Source organism: Micrasema longulum, unplaced genomic scaffold (genome assembly GCF_059751315.1).
Source record: "Micrasema longulum isolate JH-2025_06_02 unplaced genomic scaffold, ASM5975131v1 h1tg000462l, whole genome shotgun sequence".
Taxonomy (NCBI): domain Eukaryota; kingdom Metazoa; phylum Arthropoda; class Insecta; order Trichoptera; family Brachycentridae; genus Micrasema; species Micrasema longulum.
This window is the reverse complement of record NW_028277660.1, coordinates 218,891-232,743: the sequence shown is the minus strand read 5'-3', so window position 1 is coordinate 232,743 and position 13,853 is coordinate 218,891. Positions and strand designations below refer to the sequence as shown.

The window sequence follows — 13,853 nt, the reverse complement described above, 5'->3', positions numbered from 1 at the left end:
AAATAAATAAACAATTTTTTTTGCACCATAACAGGATTTATTAATTTTTATGTTCGCCCCGGGAATCGAGCCCAGAATCTTCCGTGTGTGAGACATGTGTCTAAACCACTACACCGCGGAGGCCGCCTTTGAATATAATATGACGCTGAATCGTTAGTTTTCCGAATAAAATAAAATTGTTATTTTATTTTTTTCAGGATTTTTTTTTAGGAATTAGCTACGTCAATGAGCAAGATGGCACGGATAAAAGACTTTGAAGTTTTGACTTTGAAGCATTTGAATTCAATATGTGTTATTAATTACCAACGCAGTTATGATATAATATGTTATTTGTAAGTAGGGCTCGATTCATTTATAGTTGGACATTCGCGCAATACAACACACGCGTAATTATACTCTGACACGTACATGTACATTATGAATGACACACACACACACACAAGTCTCTCGCTTGAAAAACACGCCGCATCCAACATTGCGTTTATTAAAAAATCCACTGATCTAAATTCTTTTTTTTATTTATTAGCGACAACGAAGCCGGCTCCTTTAACGTCTCGATACGTTCTCTCAGAAAGATAGTAAAACAGATAAAAAAATACTAAATTTATTTTTTACAGTGGCAACTTTCGAACGCCTGGATACCAGGGGCGAACCGTGTACAGAAGCGATTGTGCGCAGCTTACCATAATATTTAACTAACCATAATAATGTTTTATTGTAACTTTATTTACAGGATAACAAATAAATAATTGCCATTTATTTTTAATCATTTCCACCGTTTGTATTTTCATCCTAATATAAATATTCATATTTATAAAGCGCGCCCAGCGCCTGCGGTGAGCCAAGAAACTAGCCGATTATTCCAACTTACTTTTTCATACAAATAAGTATACTATATTTTGAATGTATTAAACCCAGTGCGGGTTTTTTTTTTCCTAGATTAAACTTGCAGATTACACAAATTATTTGAAGATTCTTGATTTGGAAAACAGTATTTAAACAACGACTATTTTTCTTTAAGATGGTACTTTTGACATAAGACTATAATTACTTTCATGCGTCATATTGCAGGACATATGGCGCTCGACTCGGCCGTTTTTAGCACTATTAATTATTAGAACAATACGGGCAGTTAACATTTCAATTGAATATCTAATATCGACGGAATTCATAGTGGTATTATTTATTTATTTTTTCAGAATAAAATATTACAGTTATGGATAATATATCTATATAATATAATTTATCACGAAGTTACATAGTTTGAGTTGATTTCATGGATGGGAGTTGTTGTATCACACAGAACCACAGAAAAATATCCATTTATAGTATATATTACTTACATTATATTATGTACTTTCTATGTAGGTACAAATATATGTTTTTTTTAATAGCTTTCCTGTAAATAAAATTACCATTCGCCTCTGCTGGATACTCACATACGTCAATAGGGCAGAATCTAGTGACATTTTTTTTGCATCTAGGCGCTCTTTTTCTAGTCTGACAGTTATTTCGGAATTTAATTCGGCTTCAAAATTTACCCTTTTCTTTCTCATTTATTTAATAGGCTTTTAAGAAAAAAGTGCCAACCTCAGAACGATGAAAAAATTAAGCTAATCGTAATTAACGGAAAAATTGTACGGTGGAAAAAAAATTGATAACTTTTAATGTGTAGGTAAACGTATCGAGAGGTTCTAGACCCGTCGGTATCAACCGATGTACTTACATCAAAACTTGATGGTGGAGGAACGGTAGTGTATTTTAGTAGTCGGTCGGGAGTCTTTTATCTTCAACTATGACGTCATACTAAAGCTATGTCATTTCCGTGCGTAGATATGTGTACCGTGACGTACGCTTTCCCTTGTTTCATATCGATGTACCTATCTTAATCTTGAAGGTGGGGGTCGGTAGTGTTTCTTCGTAATCGCCTGAGAGAATTTATCTTCAACTATACCGTCATGGTGAATGTATGACGTCCTTCCTATTGTAATCGCGGCCCTGGTGGCGACTTTTTAAAATCAAATATAATAGCTAGTATGTATACAATATAATAAACTAGTCACCGAGTGGTAAACATGTTTGAAAAGTGGCCACTTAAACAGGCCAATGACAGGTCATAAGCCCTGTAAATGCCTAGACTTCCATATTCCCTTATTTTAGTTATTCTCCATCCCTTTTGTAATTTGTTAATAAAAAATAAAAAACATAACCAATTTATATAGACCAATAGAACATTTTTTTATGGCTTAGTTTACAACCTAATTATCATTAACATAATAAACAATAAAAAACTAAAATAATAATTAAAAACATAACCAATTTATATAGACCAAAAGAACAATTTTTTTGGCTTAGTTTACAACCTAATTATAATTAAAATAATAAACAATAAAAAACTAAAATAATCATAAAAAACACAACCAATTTATATAGACCAATAGAACAAATTTTTTTGACTTAGTTTACAACCTAATTATCATTAACATAACAAACAATAAAATAATCATAAACAACATAACCAGTTTATATAGACCAATAGAACATTTTTTTTTACTTACTTTACAACCTAATTATCATTAACATAATAAAGAATAAAAAACTGAAATAATCATAAAAAACGTAACCAATTTATATAGACCAATAGAACAATTTTTTTTGGCTTAGTTTACAACCTTATTATCATTAAACATAATAAACAATAAAAAACTAAAATAATCATCAAAAACATAACCAATTTATATAGACCAATATAATATTTTTTTTTGGCTTAGTTTAATAGTATATTAACAAATAAAAAAAGACACTGAACTACCTCATTGCCCATTATGCGTGGTTCGCTTCATTTTAACCGTCATAAAAAATATTTTCGCATTTTGGACGCGTCCGGTTTTGCAAGCGTGCCGCTCAGTTCGGCCATATTCCATCCGAAGTCACCAACACACGCGCGCGTCCAGCCAGCCACGAGATGTGACCGGCGACCGTATTATCAGTAGCGAATACCAGCACATCCACAGTAACACACAGCCACAGAGCCACGGTCCAACTGCGCCGCGAACAAAAAAATCACATTGAGAATAATTAATAGTGTTTACGTGTGGAGATTTTTGTTCACTAATAATATAAATATATTATTGTGTCAAGTGACTTAAAGTTTCGTGTAAAGTGTTTTTTTTATTAATAAATTATTTTATTTACAGATTATTAAGTCCATTTAGTTACAAAAAAATGCATTCCGGTTTTTTATAAACAGAAAAATAATACGAGTATATTATTGTTATCAAAAACATTTTTCACTTTGTGGTATGACATTTTACACTTATTTGTTTATAAATTTGTATAAACCACTTAATTTTTTTTAAATAATTACACTTCGACCGGTTTCGACTGTTTTCGTTTAGATAATTTAGAACGATTAGAAATTAGTAAAGCCATTAATCAAAAACTTCAAATAATAAATAATCAATTGAATTTAACTTCGAGTCCTCTTTTAAAACTATTCCCGTTATGATTTATTTTATCTTCTTTCTCTCTCTTTCTTTCAATTTTCCGTCTCTTTCATACAATATTTTATTATATAAATAGCAACGCGTGTGATTATAAGTTAATTAAATTCCTGAATATGAGGTAGTAACCTCGAAACCGGTCCAAGTGTAATTATAAAAAAAAAATTAAGTGGTTTATACAAATTTATAAACAAATAAGAGAAAAATAATACAATAAATATAAAAGCAATTTGTTGCAACAGAGAGGGAAACATTTTTGAAAGGGGAATATGGAAGTCTAGGCGTTTACAAGGCTTATGACCTGTCATTGGCAAAAAAGAAATATTAGCGTTCTTATAATTTACCCAAATATTTCAATTTTGAAGACCATTTTTCATCGAGTTGCACGTAACTCGCTATTAGAAAATTGAAAATCAAGTTGGGGCAGAGTGGGGTTCGAACCTCGGACGTCTGGTCGGCGAGTCCGCAACACTGGCCTCGGGACCACAACCCGATTCAAACCCGGCTGTGTAAAATTAGACATTCTGCCTATGTTTGAACATCCACATATCCTCAACTCTTCCATCTGTTGACTTACTAGGCAACACCTGAAAATAATTTTCTAATTTTCATGCTTCTTCTTTTACCAGATAGTTAATTCAACATTGTTTTGAGTATGTAAAAAGGTTTGCAGACTGGCTGGATTTCCTCTCTAGGGAGTTATTCATATCCAAATTTGTTGCAACAGAGAGGGAAAACATTTTTGAGAAGGGAATATGGAAGTCTAGGCATTTACAGGGCTTATGACCTGTCAGAGGCTGGTTTAAGTGGCCACTTGAAACATAACTTCGTAGAAAGGAAATGCAGCCAGTCTGCAAACATTTGGACGTATTCAAAACATTGTTGTTTTAAACCATTTATTTTTTCTATCGACCGGTTTCAAAGCTACTCAAGCTTCTTTATCAAGGTATAATTAACTTATGAATTTTACCCTACCGTGTTTTGAGTATGTCTAAATGAAATGAAAATATTTGGTTCAGCCGGATGAATCTCACCCACGTGATAAAGGTTTCAGCTCTTCACAAAAGTCAACAGTTGGAAGAGTTGAGGAAATGTGGATGTTCAAACATGGGCAGAACGGTAAATGTTGCACAGTGTGTAGAGTGGCCACTTAAATCAGCCAATGACAGGTCATAAGCCCTGTAAATGCCTAGACTTCCATAATCCCCTCTCAAAAATGTTTTCCCCCTTCCTGTTGAAATACATTTAAATATTACCGAAGGCATAATTTTACGTAGAAATAAAGGAAAATGTCACAAAAAATGTATGTGATTTTAAATGCTTCTATTTCTATTCAAAAATAAAAAATTAAAACTTTTTTTCGGCTATATTGAGATCCCAGATTCCTAAGTTTAGTCTAAATTTGAAATGGCGTAATCTGCCGGTCCAAAAGTAATTATATTTTAGTTACATAAAACTTTCAAGTGTATTTTTTTAACAGAAATATATTCGTTTTAAAATGGCAAATCGTATGATTTCCTCATTTTGCGTGCGTGTTACCAGACTACAGCCTTAAAGGTATATCCTTCGAACCCTGATTAAAATAAATTAAATACTCGCTACATTGAGACGATATTGTGCGTAAAAAATGCTTATTTGGCGAAAAAATATTGTACACCGGAAGTACAAAGATTGACTATTGATTGAATAAATGAATATTAATTAAAAATTCGATTATTATGTAAATAAAGCTGTTTCTTTGAATATTGTAGAAATAATGCTGTACTTAAAGAGGAACTGCAATTCTTGGTAATAAAGGTCTACGATGTATGCAAGAGAAGCGATTTGCTGATGAATGTCGATAAATCGAATGTGATGGTTTTTGAAAGAAATGAAAGTATGACTAAATGTGAAATCACTGTAAATGGAGTTATACTAAAACAAGTAGAGGAATTTGTGTATCTGGTCAGTATGTTCACTAGGGATGGAACGACTGAGAAAGATATTGAAAGGAGGGTGAGTGCCGGGAACACAGTGAACGGTGCACTTAAATCGAAATTGGCAAATAAATGCTTGTCACAAGAGGCAAAATTGGCAGTTCCCAACGGAGTCCTGGTCCCGTCCCTGATGTATGGGAGCGAAGTATGGACTTGAAAGTAGGCTGAATGCTGTCGAAATGCGATCTCTCAGGCGAATGTGTGGTACAACTATGTACGATAGATGCACAAATGTCGAGATCCGTACATTATGTAAGGCTGAGACAAGCATTATCGACAAAATCAAGAAAGGAGCTCTGCGCTGGTTTGGACATGTGGAACGAATGGACAGCGAGAGAACGGCTAAGAATATTTAAAATGCGAATGTTGATGGATGCAGAAATAGAGGAAGACATGGCATGACCAAATCCAACAAGTACTTAAAGATGGACATGTCAAAAGTCGGAATAATCGGCGCGCGTGCATGAGAAGACTTATGAATGTAGAGGAAGCGAGATCTGTATGCAAAGATAGAGTGTTGTGGCGTTCTATCCTCTCTGCCTACCCTTACGGGGAAACGGCGTGATGGTTTGTTTGTTTTGTTTTGTTTGTTAATTAAAAGGACAAAAATGATCAAACAACAGCGTTTGATAACCTTTGGAAATTCAATTGAAAGGAAAGGTCAAAATCTATTTCTGCATCAGGTTTTATTTTGATCACAAAATATTGATTGGACAACGACCCCTTTCCATTAGGGTGGACACTTATTTATTATTATCTTTTTTTGTTTTATTTCTTAAGTTTCGACTCGCGGGTGAAATTTTGGTTAACCCGAAGGGGGGGATTATTCAAATCCCCCATAGACCGATTCGGTCAATTTCACTTTATGTACATAAGCATTCGGCAAACTAATAAAAGTGAATAAAATACACTAACGAGTAAAATATGTGTACGCGAAAACATGAATTAATCATTGCACGTTCATAAACACTTCCAACGTTTTATTCTCCTGACGCCATATACAAGTGGGCGCCGGGGTCGTTTGGTCCCCCCGTTCGGATCATGTGTAATTTTTGGATGCTTAGTGAAGGGAAGGTTAATTTGTATTATTTTTATTTAGAAACTTCGCTGGTCTGTCTTTAAACCGTAAATACTTTTAAAAAAAAAATAAATACTTTAATTGAAACCTTTTTTTATAGAACTGTATTCTCATTTTTTGAAAAAAGAAGATAATTATATGTGTATGTCATCACTGTCATACGTATTATTATATAACTTTTGATTCCATTTTCGACATGTATTATAATTTTTTATTAATTTTATTTTTCTATTACTATTTTGTATATTGTTTTGATTATTTTGCATATTTTTTTTTGATGACCTGTATATTGTTTTAATATGTAAATAAATATTTTTGATTTTTGATTTATATATCGAAGTGTCCCGACTTAACGCGGAATTTTCTAACAAGTCGGGACAAAAAAAAACATATAATTGTGTATTTTGTGCATTAAATAAAAAAAAATATAAAAAAATCTGGTTGTAATATTCAATTTAAAACATTATCTTATTGATTTTTATGACCGTCAGACCTGCCCTAATCGTTTTAGGTCAGCCTTTTTCTTGTACAAATTGTTTATTGATCAATTCTGAATAAAATAAAATAAATAAAATAAATAAAATAAATAAAATAAATAAAATAAATAAAATAAATAAAATAAATAAAATAAATAAAATAAATAAAATAAATAAAATAAATAAAATAAATAAAATAAATAAAATAAATAAAATAAATAAAATAAATAAAATAAATAAAATAAATAAAATAAATAAAATAAATAAAATAAATAAAATAAATAAAATAAATAAAATAAATAAAATAAATAAAATAAATAAAATAAATAAAATAAATAAAATAAATAAATAAAATAAATAAAATAAATAAAATAAATAAAATAAATAAAAATAAAATAAATAAAATAAATAAAATAAATAAAATAAATAAAATAAATAAAATAAATAAAATAAATAAAATAAATAAAATAAATAAAATAAATAAAATAAATAAATAAAATAAATAAAATAAATAAAATAAATAAAATAAATAAAATAAATAAAATAAATAAAATAAATAAAATAAAATAAATAAAATAAATAAAATAAATAAAATAAATAAAATAAATAAATAAAATAAATAAAATAAATAAAATAAATAAAAATAAAATAAATAAAATAAATAAAATAAATAAAATAAATAAAATAAATAAAATAAATAAAATAAATAAAATAAATAAAATAAATAAAATAAATAAAATAAATAAAATAAATAAAATAAATAAAATAAATAAAATAAATAAAATAAATAAAATAAATAAAATAAATAAAATAAATAAAATAAATAAAATAAATAAAATAAAATAAATAAAATAAATAAAATAAATAAAATAAATAAAATAAATAAAATAAATAAAATAAATAAAATAAATAAATAAATTCTGTTTATATTTTCTTAAGTTCAAACTGTTCCCTATTATGATTTGTAATAATTGTGTCATTGAAATAATTATGTTTAAATTAATTCTTTACTTTTTTACAATAAATTTATCTTACATTTTTAGGTTTATGTAAAATATTTTGTCATTATTACTTCCGGCGTTTAATTTTCAATTTTAATTGTTATAATTCATCATTAATATAAGATTAAGTTTGTTAATATTTTGATTATTTTGTTGTAATTTTTCTAGATATTATTCTCATTTAAAAATAAATAAAAAAAATAGCACTATCAATTCAGTCGATATTAGGTATTCAATTGAAATGTCAACTGGCCGAATTGTTCTAGTAATTACTAGTGCTAAAAACGTCCGCGTGGAGCGCTATATGTCCTGCAATATGACGCATGAAAGTAATTATGTTCTTATGTCAAAAGTACCATCTCAAAGAAAAATAGTCCTTAAGAAATAATGTTTGAAATACTGTTTTCCAAATCAAGAATCTTCAAATAATTTTTGTAATCTGCAAGTTTTATCTATGAGAAAAAACCCGCACTGAGGTTAATACATTCAAAATATAGTATACTTATTTGTATGAAAAAATAAGCTGGAATAATCGGCTAGTTTCTTGGCTCACCGCAGGCGCTGGGCGCGCTTTATAAATATTTATATTTATATTAGGATAAAAATACAAACGGTAGAAATGATTTAAAATAAATGGTAATTATTTATTTGTTTTTTCGTAAATAAATTTACAATAAAACATTATTATGGTTAGTCAAATATAATGGTAAGCTAAGCATAATCGCTTCTATACACGGTTCGCCCCTGCTAGATACCCCCCTTAAGCCCGGGTAAGTAAGTTGACGCATTGTTGCCTTTTTTACTCTGAGTATCTTAGCCACACCTCAAAGTTTATTAGATTTGACCTCAAACATTGATAAGTAATAAATCTCGTTCCAAATACTGTTTCTTTATTAGTGTAATAAATATGACTGAAAGATTGCCGCGCGTCTGTTAGAGGTATCAAATTTTATGGTACAATAATTATTTTGACTATTACAAGTCCTGTAAATATCAGATATGTGGGGTTCTTAGTCCATTGATCGATGATACACACACGTGCAATGCTTTCACCTGAAATAAAGATCGACGACCGATGAAGCAAGTCATCATTTTATATTAAACTAGTGGACCCGACAGACGCTGGCTTGCCTACTTGGAATTTTTTATTTTATTGATAAGTAGGTACCAGGTACTTGTTCATGATTGAATTCCAAAACTAAAAATTATTAATATCAAATATTGAATTTTAGAAGGTACTTGTTGATGGTTAAATTCCAAAACATAAAATAATTAATTTTCAAATATAGAATAATTTTTGCAAATGTCAAACACGGCTCTTCTTACCAACAAGGGTGCTCTTTAATCATGAATGCGATTTTTTAAAAATGTATTTAATGTCAGTTAATATTTTTTTGGTATTACCAAATATCGAGTAAAAATAAATAAATGGGAAGGAATTATAAGGAATGTAAGGAAAGAATCTGATTGGGATCCATAAAAAGCGAATTTTGTTTGTAAACATTCAAAAACAAACTTTTTTTGTACACAAAAAAGAACATCTTTCCATTTTTTTGCAAATGCATTCTCCTCGAATGCAACCCTGGTAGATCGATAAATAAAACATTTATGCTCCTAACTTTTTTTTACATATGCGATTGAAGATTTTAATATCTACGGACACGCACAGCGCAAAGATCTATATTTCTCTGAAAACCGCACGTAAATCGGTTAAGCCGTTTGGGAGGAGTGCGGTGACATCATACGTACAGAGGAATTATATATATAAAGATATTAAATTTCAGACAAACCTCGCAGCCATAGAATTAAGAATAGTCCGGAAACCGCATACGCACATATCAAACTGAAGGCGACTCAACTACTCATAAATGAGTAGGTTTACGTTTTGACCCGTTTTAACAACTCCCGATTTTAATTCAACTATGCCGTGTTGTGTCGTTTTGAAGTGTAAAAATACTGCTGGGATCTTAAAGAAACAGGATGGTATCACATTTCATGTGTAATTAGCCAACAAATGTGTATATAACAAATGCATTACTTAAAAAATGATTTATTTTCCCATTTGTCAAATAGTCTAAGAAAAAAAAAGAAAATTTCGTTAGTGTTGCCAGGGTAGTAATTTGTTTCCCCTACTTTGCTCATCTAATGAGAGAACTAATTAAAATTGGACCTCGGATTAAACAACTCTGTGGTGGAGATTTGACCGAAATTATCTTTAAAACATCAAATATTATTTAACATGATGTAAAAATATCCGTTTTATGTCAAATAAAATTTGTTTTATATTTTAAGTTCAAAGTTCATTAATTCAATTACTCTTATTAAATGGTGTCAATCAATGTTTCCGCGTGCACAATAAAATTTTGGAAAAATTAACAAAATTGTTTTTTTTACCTTACATTTGTGTTATGGTTATATTAATCGCGATCTGGCAATATTACCCGGTGACTCAAGTATGCGCGCGGCGAAAGTGTGCCTACGTGGGGGAATTATTGGACACAGTCCGATGTATTCAAATATGATTTTACGCTCCTTCTAGACTATTCTTAATTATATGCTCGCAGCACTTGATATTTTTTTTAAATTTTTTATTTTTATTTATTTCTTAAGTTAGCTAATATTAAAACTAATATAAACTATTATGTACATTTACATCATCTATTTATATTTACATTTCCTTACAGTAACTTATACATTTATTTTTAAATTCTTTCAGACACTTTTCATTCTTCATACATTCAGGCATCTCATCATACATTTTTAAACCCTTATACATCAAACAATTTTGCGACTCAGCTCTTTTCAATAATGGTAGTCTTATTTTATCCTTTTGTCTAGTAGCATATTCATGACAATTTTTGTTTAAGACAACTTTATCCTTAAAATATTTTGGTAATTTATCGTGAAAAAATTTATGTATAAATATCAACATATTAAATTTAAGTCTCCTTCTTACAGATAACCATTTTAGTTCATCTCTCATTTTTTTTACATTGCTATATTTATTTTTCTTAAGAACTATTCTCATCGCTTTATTTTGTAAAATTTCTAGTTTATTTAAATTTCCTTCGTTTGCTAAAAATAATATTGTTGAGCAGTAATCTATATGTGGAAGAATGATTGTTTTGTAAATTAGTTCTGCAGTATCTTTATTTAATTTATTTCTCAATCTACTAAGGAAAAATATTTTTTTTGATATTTTTTTATTAACCTGTTCAAAATTTGCATTTAATGTCAATTTTGAATCAAGTATTATCCCCAAATATTTAATTTCATTAACCTTTTCTATGGTTTCATTATCAATAAGTACATTCATCCTTGGGTTTGGCTTTTTCTTTCCTAACTTCATGTATTTTGTTTTTCCAGCATTAAGCTGAAGTTTATTAATTTTGAGCCACTCAGATATTCTGTTTGTAAAAAATACACTAAATATTTTGAGAATTACATAATTAATTAGTCATTTTCTCAATTCCCTATAGCTACCGACTGCCGAGTCTATATTTAGACATTTGTGGCGTTTGCCATAGTACCGAGTGCGTAAATCGCATATAAATTAATGCTGCGTTCACTTAGTAAACAATGTGACGTTCAAGTCGCCTACATAATTGTGGCTTAGTTAGCTTTTATCAATGTTTACGCTCGGTCAATGTCTGCTTGATTACGTTTCTCGCCGATAAAATTTATAACCGAGTAGTTGTAGCCGTATTTATGTGTCCGGCGAATTAAGAATACAATTCTGCGTGAAATACAACCTGGGTACATATTCTGATGCGAAGTTAAAATGTAATTGATGTAGTCAAGTCCATCAGAGATTTAGGAGTTGTTTTGGACTATAAACTGACATACAACGAGCATATAGATAATACAGTAAATAAACCACTGAAATTACTTGGCTTCATTAACAGAATATCCTCTGATTTTACTAATGTCCGTACAATCAAAACTCTTTATTGCTCGACTGTTCGCCCTCTTCTTGAATATGTCTCAGTGGTCTGGTCTCCATTCTATGTCGATCGCATAAATCACATTGAATCAGTCCAACATCGCTCGCTTCGAAAAATAGCGTGGATGCTCGGACTAGAGAGAGATAATTATTCTTATGCTGAAATAGAGTCAATGTTAAATATTTCTAGTCTACAAAAACGTAGAACTAATATTGAGTCCATATATATGTTCGGCATACTAAATGGTATAATCGATGTTCCATCATTACTGGGACAAGTAAAATTCAATATTCCGACTCGTAGATTGAGAAACAATGAAGTACTGTTCATCGATCAGCATAGAACAAACTATGGCCTAAATTCTCCAATGACCCGCCTTTGTCGTATTGTTAACTCTAGACAGGATCTGGACTTTTTTGGTGTAAGTTAACAACGATTTAAACGAGCACTAAATAAATAGTCCAGATCTTGTCTCGATGTCCCTTATGTTTGTCAATGCTTCTTTCTTTTTCCTTTAAATGTTTTAAACTACTCTTTTATTGTAATATTTAAACCTTATAAATTGTTTACATGGACAATGTCCGTTAATAAATAAATATTAATAATATTAGTATCTTAAATTTTATGCACAAAGTAAAATTGAGTTTTCTGTATGAAAAATAGAATATGTTTTTTTTATTTTTATTTATTTACAATTTAAAAAAACCCGTTAGGGTTACATTAGAAATTTAATATTGTCTAGTCATTTTATGTCTCGTCTAGTCTAGTTAGTTCAGTCATCATGTGCTTTTTCAGATTGATTTTAAATTTGTCTCCATTAAAAGTTTTCAAGTAGTAAGGTAGGTCGTTGTAGTGTTTAAGTCCATTATGTAGTATTTTTTACTGTCCTATGTTTGTCTTTGCTTTTTCAATATGATAGTGTTGTTGTTGTCTGGTGTTATATTTGTGTATGTCAGCATTTTTGACTAATATTATGTCGTCGTCTTGTATGTTTCCCAGTGTTATTTTGTGCACAAGTTTTAAAGTCTCAATTTTAGTCAAGTAGTTTACAACATTTAAGTTTGTAAGTGAAAATTCTTGATGGAAGTTCATTGTAATTTACTATACAGCGTGTTCATTAAACCCTGTCACATCCGAAACCACGATAATCAGCATGAGCAAGAAGGCATATTGACACACTAAAATATTTTTTTAGAACGAATAAAATTTAAAAAAATTAAATATGAAAAAAAACAAATGGTTACTTACTTCTGCAGGGGAGAAACGAGGAGGGGGGAGGGGGGAGTCTGATACTGCTCCGCGCTACCCTCACTTCTCACCCTGCAGAAGTAAGCAACTATTTGTTTTTTTAAATATTATATTTTTTTAAATTTTCTTTGCTTTAAATATTTTTTTAAATATGCTAATATGTCTTCTTGCCCATGCTGATCATCGTGGTTTCGGATGTGACAGGGTTTAAAGAACACCCTGTATAAACCTCTACCTCTACGCAAACAGCGCACTAAATTTAGTGAACGCGCATTTGCGGTCGCAGGCCCCATGGCATGGAATGCTCTCCCAGCAGAGGTGCGAGGCTGTGAAAGTGAAGTGATGTTTCGGAAAAATTTTAAAACCCACTTGTTCTCTAAATCATTTGAATAAATCCGTAGCACGTGACAGCAAAATAAATTATTTTAATTAAATTACAAATTTAAAAGCTTCAATTAAATTAACTTAACAATAAAATCACCATGTAAAGCGCCCTTGAGGTATTTTATTACGAAAATGGCGCTATATGAGTTATCCATAATAATAAAATAAAAGACGAGTGATACTTTGATCCACAAATTTGGAATATCCAGTGACCGGTTTCATCGCTTTCGCGACATCTTCGAG

General features: G+C 29.9%; 1 protein-coding gene across 7 annotated transcripts in view; it reads left to right on the top strand.

The window, feature by feature from the left end:
* The window catches only part of LOC148281423 (adenosylhomocysteinase-like 1), a 59,801-nt gene that overhangs the window by 22,955 nt on the left and 22,993 nt on the right, over window positions 1-13,853 (top strand). For 3 of the 7 annotated variants that reach the window (XM_088226711.1, XM_088226708.1, XM_088226709.1), the window contains exon 1: window positions 2,989-3,157. The exons of 1 other annotated variant lie outside the window; for it this stretch is intronic. The gene's annotated coding sequence lies outside the window, so the exon portion shown is untranslated. Of the gene's footprint in view, window positions 1-2,917; window positions 3,158-3,197; window positions 3,301-13,853 lie in introns of those variants that run through there. 3 more of the 7 variants (XM_088226710.1, XM_088226707.1, XM_088226712.1) reach the window with 3 other exon arrangements.